This window comes from Trichechus manatus, unplaced genomic scaffold (genome assembly GCF_000243295.1).
Source record: "Trichechus manatus latirostris isolate Lorelei unplaced genomic scaffold, TriManLat1.0 scaffold00115, whole genome shotgun sequence".
Lineage (NCBI taxonomy): Eukaryota > Metazoa > Chordata > Mammalia > Sirenia > Trichechidae > Trichechus > Trichechus manatus.
Genome location: NW_004444051.1, coordinates 898,616 through 912,155, shown reverse-complemented (window position 1 = coordinate 912,155; position 13,540 = coordinate 898,616).

Sequence of the window (13,540 nt, the reverse complement as noted above, 5' to 3'; positions counted from 1 at the left end):
AGTAGTTTTTGGCTTGTGTGTATTAGGTTGATCTTTATTTCCGTTGTGACTAATTTCAATTTAGACCTTCCTATCAGATACAATCAAAGTTACTAGCCTAAGATTAGTAAGCACAACCTCAGGTTGACTCCCGACTCCCAGGATGTTCAAGGCATTTAGTCTATCCTTAAGAGAAAACTTCTGCTTAGGCTTTCAGCTAAACACTTACAGGCAACCTAGTAGGTGTTAGGTCCTATTTAAGTGCTAGGAACATAAAATCAGATAAGATACAGCCCAGCTCACAGCCCAGCAGAGAAGACAGACGTCTAGTCAGAAAACCTCAGTAAATGTGACAAGTGACCAATCTCTCCATCTTGGCTCTAAATGTCTTCCTTCAGCTGTCTCAGGAACTTTGGGTCGTTATCTTTTTCTCTCCTAATTCTTCCATCTCTCCCCACTACCTGCTCCTTCTCTTCAGTATTTAAATATGCTCAAGCCTCTCCTATTCTGAAGACTATAGTCTTTTTCTAACCCACTATTATTATCTTCTAGCAATGATTCTTTCTCTTCATTTTCACAGCCAAACTTCTGGGAAGAGTTGTGTCCACTTACTGTCTGTCTCCACTGTCTGTCTGTTTCACTCTTTCACTCTGGGAAGATTTGAGTCTGCTTACTGTCTGTCTATTTCTCTTTTACTTACTTTGCATTCACTCCTGAATCCAATCAATATAGATTTTGCCACTATCATTCCACCAAAAGTGTTGTCCCTTAAGGTCAGGAATAGCTTCCATTAAATCCAAACGAGGCGTTTCAGTCCTCACCTTACTCTATTTGACACGGTTCATAATGTTCTCCTTTTTGAAGCACTCTCCCCACTTGGCCCTTGTGGAACTATCCTTGACTTTTCACCCTTCCTCATACCCTAATATTGTACAAACACCAAAGTCTATCAACTTTAAGTAAATACATAGCCCTAGTCCAAGTCTCTCATCCTCTCTTATTGATGAACCAAGCAGTAATGTCTTTTTTTTTCCACTGTTGTAAAAATATAGATAAAATAACATTTGCCAATTCAACATTTTTCACATATACAATTCATTGAAACCAATTACATCAATCTTGTTGTGCAACCATCACCAACATCCATTGCCTTATTTTCCATCCCCATGTACAGAAACTCAATACTAGCTAAACATAGATTTCCCTCTTTCCCCTTCCCTCGGTCCCTGATAACCACTGTTAGACTCTGCTTCACAGCAGTTAACATCTTAACTAGCATTCTACAAAGATAATAATCAGCATCAACATAACTCAAAATCCCCACTGTTTCACTTCTTTGTTCACTTCTGATACCAGCTGCACGTACTTCTTTCTCTGACCCTAACCACCGGGTGTAGGTCACCTCTCACAAGTTAAAAGGACACCGTGCTTCAGACTGCCAAATAGACCCAAGACTTCATATGCCAGCTGCAAGCTTGGGAGTGAGTCTACACAACACCTTCTCTTCTGATCTGCTGGCTACAAATTCAGGGTTTCCCTTTACCACCTCAGGATGTGAACTGATAGTGCTCCAGCCCCCTCACTTCTGACCTGCTGTCTCCTACTACTGTCTCAAGTTTGATAATTGGCTGGAATGACTCACAGGACTCACAGTAAGTGCTATATTTATGATTACAGTATTATTATAGCAAAAAAGAATACAAACGAAGAGACACAGAGGGTGAGGGTTGGGAGAGTTCCCAATGTCCTGGCCAGGGCCACACCTCATTAGCACAAACCCTCAGGTGTGGCCAGGAGGTCTCTTAGATAACAAAGACACTTCAATTACTGGGGCAATTCCAGGGTTTTAGAGGTTATCTCTCAGGAAACAAAAGGAAAGATTACTTTGGATACAGTTAAATGTTTTGCTCCACATCTTTATACCTCTCCTCTTGCCAACCCCTCCACCAACCCAATTGCCACATTACAGCCAAAATGATCTTTTAAAATGTCAGATTTGATCATATTTCTTCTCTGCTTTAAACTGTCAATGATTTCTAATTTCAGTGAGGATAAAGTCCAACATTTTTTACATGGCCTATAATATGCATCTTGATCTGACTTGTAGCTACCTGTCCAGCCTCATTTTATACCTCTCTGGCCACCCCTCCCTCCATTCTGGCCAACGTGACCTTCTTAGGGCTTTGCTACTACTGTTCTATGGACTTTCTCATTTCAGTTGTTCCCTCTGCTTGGAATGTTCTCCCTGCCCATCCTATCCAGGCTAACTACTTGAATGTCACTTCATCTAGAAATCTTCTCTGATCCCTAAGGACTTTGTTATACCTACCCACTGCCATCAAGTAGATTCCAACTCATATTGACCCCACAGGGTTTCCAAGACTGTAAATCTTTAGGGAAGCAGACTGCCACATCTTACTCCAGAGGAGCTGCTGGTGGTTTCTAACTGCCAGCCTCTCGGTTAGCAGTTGATCACCTTAACCAATGCGCCACCAGGGCTCCTTTAAGATCCTGCAGTATATAGAATTTTTCATTTCTCCTTCTTAATACTCATATACCTACTATTACTTATTCAATGTCTGTCTTCATCCCTAGACCCTGAGCTAAGTGACAGCAGAGCCACGGCTGTCTTGCTCATTACTATATCCTGAACATCTAGCATGGTGCATATTTTTGAATGAATGAATACACTGAATGCTAGAAGAACACCTAAGAGGAACACCTAAGCCAGTCTGTTGCAGATAAATGAGGATCAGATTTATATCAGGTTTATAGATTTATAGCCTAAATCCGTAATACTACAATTTCTAGAGGAAATTTACAGAAAGGTTTATAGAAAGAGCCGTGTGTTTGTAAAGGGCAGGTGTATTTACAGAAAACAGCTAAGGAGAGAAGAGTGGGTTGTAAGAGAACCATTGTTATTCTACAGTTTTATAATACAAAATACAACAGGATCTAGGGTGTTATACCAGCCAGCAGTACATTCACATTCTGAAGAAGTTTGTATTATATTAGACAAACGTGTGTTGCATAACTTTGGCTAAGTAAAGATCTGGGGAGGATAGACACAAACAAGAGCTTCCAGAATGAGGCATTTGAAATTAGCTCAGCCCCAAAAATCAACACAGCTGGAATCTAAAAGAAACAGGAATTTATACAGACAAGAATTTGACCTAGAGAAGAAAGCAATGCATAAAAGTTTAAAACAAGGGCAAATTGATTATCCAACCAGATCATCTGTAGTGAACAATTTCACTTTTTTTTTTTTTTAACCACATCAGAGATTCTACTTGTAGGTGTGGCTGGCATCTATCTCTTTCCCAACCCCACAGCACCTTACTACAGAATCAAAGCCTCTTTTCAAATGTACAGTTCCTGACAGGAGTGGATGACCCAGTTCGCAATTTAAGCACTGGCTTACTTGTGCTTACTTCCTAATCTGTAGTGAACAATTCACATGGATTTCACCACATCTTAGATTTGAAACTGTGAAATGGTGATGTGAAATTGTTCATACAGATTAGTAAGTAAGCACAAAGAAGCCTTGCTAACCTTGCTTACTGGGTCATCAGCCCCTGGTTTAAAATCATAGATATTTAGAGCTAAAAGGAACTTTATAGGATCCAGTCCAACCCTTCCACTCTCCCTCCCCGCCCCCGATGTTGTGTAGTACTGGAAGCTGAGGCCCAAGAAGTTAAGTCACTTCCTAAGGTTAGCGACCAGTTAGTAGCAAATCTCATAATAGAAACCAGGTCTCTGTGCCAATGAATCTGAAGCCTTTCTGAGTCTTGATACTATAAATGACAATGACCCTTCTCCCAATCATGGCCTGAAAAAGATTTTCTGGAGGTCTTTACCCCCTTCCAATCTCTGATGCTGATTCACCAAATAGTATATTCCATATAAAGGGAAACCTTTAGGTGCTGCTAACTCCAATAATACTTCCTCCTCCTCACCATCGCTGCCAAAAGGCTTACCAAAAAAAAAAAAAAATCCCATTGCTGTTGAGCTGATTCCAATTGATGATGACCTCATGTGTTACACAGTAAGTGCCTCACAGGGATTTTTTGGCTATAATCTTTATAGAAACAGATTGCCAGAACTTTCTTCCATGGCACTGCTGGGTAGGTTTGAACTGCCAACTTTTAGGTTAGCAGTCCAGCACAAACTATTTGCACCACCCAGAGACCTTCACCACAAAAGCTTATCAAAAAAACCAAACCCACTGCCATCAAGTTGATTCTAAATCATAGCAACCCTATAGGACAGAGCAGAACTGCCCCATAGAGTTTCCAAGGCTGTAAATCTTTATGGAAGCATACTCCCACGTCTTTCTCCCACGGAGCTGCTGGTGGTTTTAAACCACCAGCCTTTCAGTTAGCAGTGGATAGCTTTACCCACTGCACCACCAGGGCTCTTGCACATAGGCTTAGGAGTTGATAAGAGTAAAGCCTGTTGTTGTCAAGTCGATTCTGATTCGTAGGGATCCTATAGGCAGTGGCATCACTAGAGGGATGTGAGGCGTGTGGACTACAACAGGTGACACTGTCAGGAACAGTGACACCAAAATGACTGTCTACAAAATTTTTGTGCTGTGTTTTGGCAGAAATTTATTATTTTTTATAAAAATATCCCCATAGTTAGTTGTAACAACAGCAACATTTTTCGTAAGCCCAGTTTACATGTATCAATATACCTACAAGGCTAAAACTCTATGTTAATTTACTTTTTGAACCTTCTAATGTACTCCAGTCAGAGCTGTCCTTATTACCCAATTACAAGATGCTTCTAATCACATAGTTTTTATCTGTATGAGCTACAAGCACCCACTGCTGTTTTCATTGCTGCCGCTGTTTTTATAGTCACTTAATTTTGTCACATTTTCTGGTGTTTTAGCTACAATACTGTGGTAATTAACATGGGGGGGTGACATCATGAGTTACTGAACTGGGTGACACCAACCCTAGTGATGCCACTGCTATAGGACAGGGTAGAACTGCCCCATGGAATTTCCAAGGCTGTAATCTTAACGGAAGAAGATTTCCTGGTCTTTTCTCCCGAGGAGCAGCTGGTGGGTTCGAACCACTGACATTTCTGTTAGCAGCTGAGCGCTTAACCAGTGCACCACCCAGGCCTCCTTGTTGACTATAGTAGTAACCAGAAAACTTTGAGTAAATCCTTGAAACAATACTCTGTTCTGTGGCATTGTGTAACATGGCCCTCATCTGTCCTTTATGAGTTCTGGGAAAATCCAGCTACTTGCTAACGTAGAATATTCGGGAAGCTTCTTATATTTTCAAATTTTACTCAAGGACTTCCAGTTACAGCTAAGATGGAATAGCCCCATTCCTCCCAGGTCCTACTTCTTGCAACTAAAAAATACAGCACAACAAACAAATAAGTCAAGATGGCACCCTACAAGATGTTCAGGTAGCCCACAGGAAGGCGAAAAAAAGAAACAGGAATGAGAAATCAAGGAAACAAACAGCAAACAAAAAATAAAATGGCAGATGTAATCCCTAACATATCAATAATTACCTTAAATGAAAATAGTCTAAATACATCAATTAAAAGGCAGAAATTGGCAGAAGGGATTAAAAAAAAAAAATGACCCAACAACATTCTGCATTCATCAAAAAAGGCAAGGTTGACTGCATTAATATCAAAGCAATCACTAATTATTAATTTCAAACCATACTTTTAAAAAAATGTGAGGGTAGAAAAAGTAAATATTTAAGGCCAAATAAATTCATATTATTATTTTCCAAACAAGTCAACATCAATAAAGCACATTAACTCATTCAGTTCCCCTCTGCATGGAACACTAGTAACTTCTCCTGAAACACACATGGATGAGGATGGATGCCCCATCACATTCTCTTCCTCTGTTGTGACACTTGGCTCCTGTTGAAATTTGCCATGCCAACCTCTGGTAGTCACACACCCACTCCCCGGATGACTGTAACCAGCCTGGGAATGGATCCAGGCCAGTGTGTACTGGAGGAAGAAAAATGAGGATACAGAGTTGCCCTGTTGTCTATGCAGTGAGGGAAGATGGAGCGGGGGCAAAGAATTTTGTTTACATTGCAGAGTTGAAGCCCCACAAAACAGCAGTTTGAGGCTAGTTCTCTTGTTTCCTCTTTTCCATCTATTAGAATTCATAGACAAAGATACCAGTGACAACTAGCTATGATGCAGAGGGCAGGGATCTGGCATCTGAGTAAGAGAAGTGTTTGTCAGGCCAGGGACCTTCCTCATTCCCTCCTTATTTTATGCTATGAAGACAGTGACATGAGTATTAAATCTCATTTCTTTATGAAGCCTTTTCCATTTCTAGTTTTCAAACTACCTAGAACTTAATTTCTTAAGCAAACATAGAGAGGCAGGATTTTTATTTTTAAAAGGGGTAAATATTGTGTAAGTCTGAATAGAACTTCCAAGATCAGAATGTAAATGTAAAATTGTGAAGAAGAAAAAAAAAAATGTGTACACTTCCAGAGCTAAATTCAACAAAGAATATATGGTATTGAATAATAATTAATGATTGTCTTCAGTGTGGCATTTTCAAGAAGGATGGGCACTGCTCAAATGAGCAGGCTTTGTATCCAAGTTCTGAATCTGGAGAACATAACCTATAATGCAGTAAAGGTATTTCTAGGCACTCTTCTTCCTGGTGAATGCTTCCTACCGAGATAGCATTAAAGGGAATATTCCAACTGGGGAATACTCCAACTTTCTGTGTGTCAGACTTAGGGTCAGAATTTTGAAGATAAGGGAGAAATCATTTTCCTCAGGACAATATAGGCTATTTCTAAGGCAACTTCAAAAAATGAAGGATATATCATTAAACAGACACTAGAACTAGACTCTAAGTTAGTGTGATAAATGTGTTTCCCGCTCTCTCTCCCAGAGGTGCTGTTATAGCATGAATTGTGTCCCAAAAAAATATGTCTTGTAAATTCTAAATCTTTGTATCTGTAGCTGTAATCCCATTTGGGAATAGGACTTTCTTTGTTTTGTTAATGAGACCATATCATTGTAGGGCATGTTTTAAGCCAATCACCTTTGAGGTATAAAAAGATTAGGCACAGAGAAGCAATCACAAGCAAGGAGGAAGATACACACCACATGAAGATCTCTAAGAAATTGAGGAACAGAAGCTGAAAAGAGACAAGAACTTTCCCCTAAAGCTGAGAGAATGCATTCCCCTAGAGCTGGTGCCCTAGATTCGGACTTCTAGCCTCCTAAACTGTGAGAAAACAAATTTCTGTTTGTTAAAGCCACTCACCCATTTGTCGTATGTCTGTTATAGCAACACAGAAACCAAGACAGATTCCAATCTTATATTACATGTTTCTGGTGGTAAATATATCACCAAAAGTCTTCCTCATTGGTAATTAAAATAATGAGTTTATAGGAATTAGGAAGAGTGACAGGTTATATTTTCCAAAGATGACCACACCAATATATTTATCCCATCCCACATGCTCATCTTACAATGTGACTGACAATCCTCCGACTGAGACATGGAGTCTGTGTTCTCTTCCTGTGTATCTGGGTAGGAGCTGGTAACTGTTCCCAAAATGGAGTATGGCAGAAGTGATGCTATGTGGCTTCTAGGTCTAAAATAGATACAGCTTCCATCTGGCTCTCTCCTTTGGGACACTCACCCCTGGGGCCCAGTCACCATGTCATAAGAAAGCCCAGGCCACATAAGGAGTCCTGGGTGGTGCCAACATTAATGCACTTGGTTGCTAATCAAAAGGTTGGGGTTTGAGTCCACCCAGAGGCACTGTGAAAGAAAGGCCTGGCAATCTACTTTGAAAAAATCAGCCATTGAAAACCCTATGGAGCACAGTTCTGCCCTGACACACATGGGGTTGCCATGAGTCGGAATTAACTTGATGCCAAATAAGTTTTGTTTTTTGGGGTTTTTTTAAGCCACATAAAGAAACAACATGTAGGTGTTCTGGCAACATCTCCAGCTAAGGCCTCAGTCTACAGGCATCATCCATCTTCAGACATGTGAGCGAGCAAGATTTGCACTGATTCCATCCCCAGTTCGAGCCCTCCAGCTGAGGTTCCAAACATCACACAACAGAGATAAGCCGTCCCTGCTGTGTCAGGTCTGAATACCTGACCTACAGACTCGGAACATAATAAGTAGTTATTTCACTACTGGAAAAACAAAAGTACTCAAGTAAAATTTAAATCCCATTAGTATAACATGAAGCTGTCTGGGCGGCTCAAAAGTTATGCACTTGGCTACTAAGGTGGTGCAAATCATTTGTTCTTGGCTACTAACCTAAAGGTTGGTGGTTCGAGCCCACCCAGTGGTGCCACAGAAGAAAGTCCTGCTGATGTGCTCCCATAAATATTACAGCCAAAAAACCCCTATGGAGCAGTTCTACTCTGTAACACACAGGGTCATCATGAATCAGAATTGACTCAATGACAATAGCTTTGGTTTGTTTTATTTTATTTTATTTTTTTGGTTACAAACCAAAAGGTTGGTGGTTCGAGTCCACGCAGGGGTGCCACAGAAGAAATGCCTAGTGATCTACTTCCAAAAGGTCATAGCCATTGAAAACCCTATGGAGCACAGTTCTACTCTGAAATATATGGGGTCACCATGAGTCACAATCAATTTGACAGCAACTTGTACTAGTAGTATATGAAAAGATTAAAGGTACTGTCATGCTAAGGGGGTCACAGACACACACCATAGGAACCACACAGTAAACATATTGGAGAAAAACTTACAGAGAAGTAAGACAGCACATAACCCAAAAAACCAAACCTGTTGCTGGTGACCCCATGTGTTACAGTGGAACTGCTCCATAGGGGTTTCTTAGCTGTAATCTTTTCTTTTCTTTTTTTTTTGTGCTTTAGGTAAAAGTTTACAGTGCAAATTAGTTTCTCATTCAAAAATTTATACACAAATTGTTTCATGATATTGGTTGCAATGCCTGCATTGTATCAGCACTCTTCCCCTTCCCCTTTCCACCCAGGTTCCCCATGTCCATTTGACCAGTTTTCCTGTCCCTTCCTGCCTTCTCATCTTTGCTTTGGGCCAGATGTCGTCCATTTGGTTTTGTATACTTAATTGAACTAAGAAACATGGTCCTCACGTGTATTTGTTTTATAGGCCTGTCTAATCTTTGGCCACCATGTGTCTGTCAGTTTATTGTACTTTGGTGGCTTGCCTGTTGCTCGGATACTGGAAACTTTACCACCAGTATTTCAACTACCAGCAGGGTCAACCTTGATGGACAGGTTTCAGCAGAGCTTCCAGTCTAAGACCAGGAAAAAGGATCTAGCAGTCTACTTCTGAAAAAAATGGCCAGTGAAAACCCTATGAATAGCAGTGGAACGTTGTCTAATATAGTGCCAGAAGATAAGCCTCTCAGGTTGGAAGGCACTCAAAAGATGACTGGGGAAAAGCTGTCTCCTCAAAGTAAAGTTGACCTTAATGACACAGATAGAGTAAATGTTTCAGGACCTTCATTTGCCGGTGTGGCATGACTCAAAATGAGAAGAAACAGCTGCAAACATGCATAAATAATAGGAACGGGGAATGTACAAAGTATGAATCTAGGAAAGTTGTCAAAAATGAAATGGAACATGTCTCAGTCATCTAGTGCTGCTCCAACAGAAATACCACAAGTGGATGGCTTTAACAAAGAGAAATTTATTCTCTCACAGTCCAGTAGGCTACAAGTCCAAATTCAGGGCATAAGCTCCAGGGGAACACTTTCTCTCTTGGCTCTGGAGGAAAGTCCATGTCATCAGTCTTCCTTTGGTCTGGGAGCTTCTCTGCACAGAAACCTCAGGTCCAAAGGACGTGCTCTGCTCCCAGCACTGCTTTCTTGGTGGTATGAGGTTCCCGTGTGTCTCTGCTCACTTCTCTCTTTTATATCTCAAAAGAGATTGCATTAAGACAATGATCTTGTCAACCTCATCTGTATAACCTCATCACAGTGAAAGAATTTACAACCCATAAGGAGATCACATATAATCTCATCATAGTGGTAGAGTTTACAACACATAAGGAAATCACATCAGATAACACAATCATACAATACTAGGAATCATGACATAGCCAAGTTGCTACACACATTTTTTGGGGGACACAATTCGATCCATGACAGAACACATAAACATCGATATCCAAGGCATTAGTGAGCTGAAATGGACTGGTACTGGCCATTTTGAATCAGACAAACATACGGTCTACTATACCAGGAATGAAAATTGAAGAGGAATGGAGTCTCAAAAGTCAAAAAGAACATTTCAAGATCTATCCTGAAGTACGACATTGTCAGTGATAAGATAATATCCATATGTCTACAAAGAAGACCAGTTAATACGACTATTATTCAAATTTATTCACCAACCACTAATACCAAATTGAGGGAATTGAAGATTTTTACCAACTTCTGCAGTCTGAAATTGATCAGACATGCAATCAAGATGCATTGATAATTACTGGTGATTTTTGTTGGAAACAAAGAAAAAGGACTGGTAGTTGGAAAATATGGCCTTGGTGAGAGAAATAACACCGGAGATTGCATGATAGAATTTTGCAAGATCAATGACTTCTTCATTGCACATACCTTTTTTCAACAACATAAATGGCTACTATACACACGGACCTCACCAGATGGAATACATAGGAATCAAATCGACTATATCTGTGGAAAGAGATGATGGAAATGCTCAATATCATCAGTCAGAACAAGGCCAGGGGCTGACTGCAGAACAGACCATCAATTGCTCATTTGCAAGTTCAAGCTGTAGCTGAAGAACATGAAAACAAGTCCACGAGAGCCAAAAGACAAGCTTGAGTATATCCTACCTGAATTTGGAGACCATCTCAAGAATAGATTTGATGCATTGAAAACTAATGACCAAAGTCCAGCAAGTTGTGGATTGATATAAAGGATATCATACATGAAGAAAACAAGAAGTCATTAAACATACAAGAAAGAAAGAAAAGACGAAAATGGATGTCAAAGACACTCTGAAACTTGCTCTTGAATACCAAGTAGGTAAAGTGAATGGAAGAAATGATGAAGTAAAAGAACTGAACAGAAGATTTCAAAGGGCAGCGTGAGAAGATAAAGTCAAATACTACAATGAAATGTGCAAAGACCTGGAGTTAGAAAACCAAAACAGAAGAACATGCTCAACATTTCTCAAGCTGAAAGAACTGAAGAAAAAATTCAAGCTTGGAGTTGCAATTTTGAAGGATTCTGTGGGCAAAATATTGAATGATGCAGACAGCATCCAAAGTAGATGGAGCTGAGGTGGGGCCAAGATAGTGGAGTAGTCAGATACTTTCTGTGCTCCTTCTTACAACAAAGACCTGAAAATACAAGTGAATCGATTATATATGACAGTCTAGGAGTCCTGAACTTCAAAGACAAAGTTGAAGAAATCAGACTGAGCAGGAGGGGGAGGGAGAGATGGTTCAGAAGCAGCAAGGAGTTACCAGACCTGACCTGGCAGGAACCGGCATCCTTCAGGCTGGATTGGCTGGTGTGAGCGGTGAGGTAAGTAGTGGCACTCGGGACATATTTTCCACATCAGGAGAGTCCGAGTGGTGAAGAGTTGGCTCAAACCTCCAGAATCAGTAAGAAATGGTGCTAGATCGGTGAAAGATAAGTATAAGCAACTAACCTACCACATGGAGTAAAAAAAACCGTCCTTTTGGGAAATGCCTCTCTCCCATTTGCCTGCTCCCTCCCTGCTCTCCTCCAGGTCCTGGTCCAACTTCAGAGACTGCTGTACTCCCTGGGCCTGAAGTTGGACCCATCGCGTGCCCTGAGCCTTCTTCCCAGCCTTGGAGAGGGAACAAATTAACAAACAGGAAACAATAATCTGCCAGCTCCCCTAAGCTGGGAACTCAGGGCAGGCACAGCCCCTTTGCATAGGCCCAGGCATAAGGGGTCCATGGACTATGAATGCCTTTTACCCCTGCATAGACCTGTGTAGGCCCATTTGAAAAGCATACGCCCTCATTAGTACAATATACCGGGATATATACCTGAAGCCTATTTTCATCTGTATCTGCTATAAGGGGGAGTGGCAGACTCATGACATTTGACACTGCCCTGCCCATTAAGCAGGGTTTTCACCTACCCACATCAGGGGCCTGAGGACTGGCGGCTCAACCCACACCACTTAGCCACCTGCAAGAGGGGCCCATGAATAAGAGGTGCCCCCTAGTCCTTACAGCCAACAGCATTAGGTGCTCATAGTCTGGCTGCAAAACCCACCAACCTACGCACTTTAGGGAACAGGGACATGCCTTCTTCCTGGACACTCGGGGGTGGCTGTCAGCCCCCTGCCTTGCTTAGAGTGTGTCCCCCTGCTGCAGCCAGATGCCTATGCCTACACCAATCACCCATGCCTGTCTAGGACTGTAAGTGAGAGCCTACACCACACACTTGGTGGCTATCTATCTGAGCACCTGAGCTGAATCCATACAGGAGGAGTGGGTGGACTCCTGAGCTCACATATTAATAACAGATCTAACCACCCGTTGACAGGACATTAGAGCTTCAAAGTTGCCAGTAATCAAACTAGCTCATATAAGTAGCCTATTTGGGCATATCAAAACAAAACAAGAAATTAGGACACAGTAAGCAAACATTAAATAAATATAATAACTTACTGATGGCTCAGAGACAAAGCCAATATCAAATCACATAAAGAGGCAATCCACGATGGCTTCAGCAAGCTCCCAAAATAAATAATCAAGAAATTTTCCAGAGGAGGAAAATTTCGTGGAATTACTAGAGGCAGAATACAAAAGATTAATATACAGAACTCTTCAAGACATTAGGAAGGAAATTAAGCAAAAGGCAGAACACGAAATAGAGGAAATTAAAAAGATTAGAGAAGAGCATAATGACAAATTTAACAGTCTGCAAGAATCCACAGAGAGACAGCAATCAGAAATCCAGAAGATTAACAACAAAATATCAGAATTAGACAACTCAGTAGAAAGTCATAGGAGCAGAATTGAGGCAATGGAAGTCCGAATAAGTGAGAATGAAGAGAAAGTATCTATCTAAGAAGCCCATCGAGCCCTATACTAGGTAGATCGCAAAAGAAAGTCTCCAAGACATATTATAATCAATCTTGCCAAAACCAAAGTTGAAGACAGAATTCTAAGAGTGGCTAGAAATAAACAAAAAGTCACCTACAAAGGAGAGTCAATAAGACTAAGCTCTGACTACTCAGCAGAAACCATGCAGGCAAGAAGGCAATGGGACAACACATATTAAGCCTTGAAGAAAAAAAATTGCCAGCCAAGAATTATATATCCATTAGAACTATCTCTCAAATATAATGGCAAAATTAGGGCAATTCTAGTCTAGAAGAAGTTTAGGAAATTTGTAAAAATCAAACCAAAATTACAAGAAATACTAAAGGGAGTCCTCAGGTTAGAAAATCAATAATATCAGACAATAACCCAAGACTAGAACACAGGACAGAGCAACCAGATATCAAACTAGATAGGGAAGTCACAAAAATAAATCAAAGATAAAAC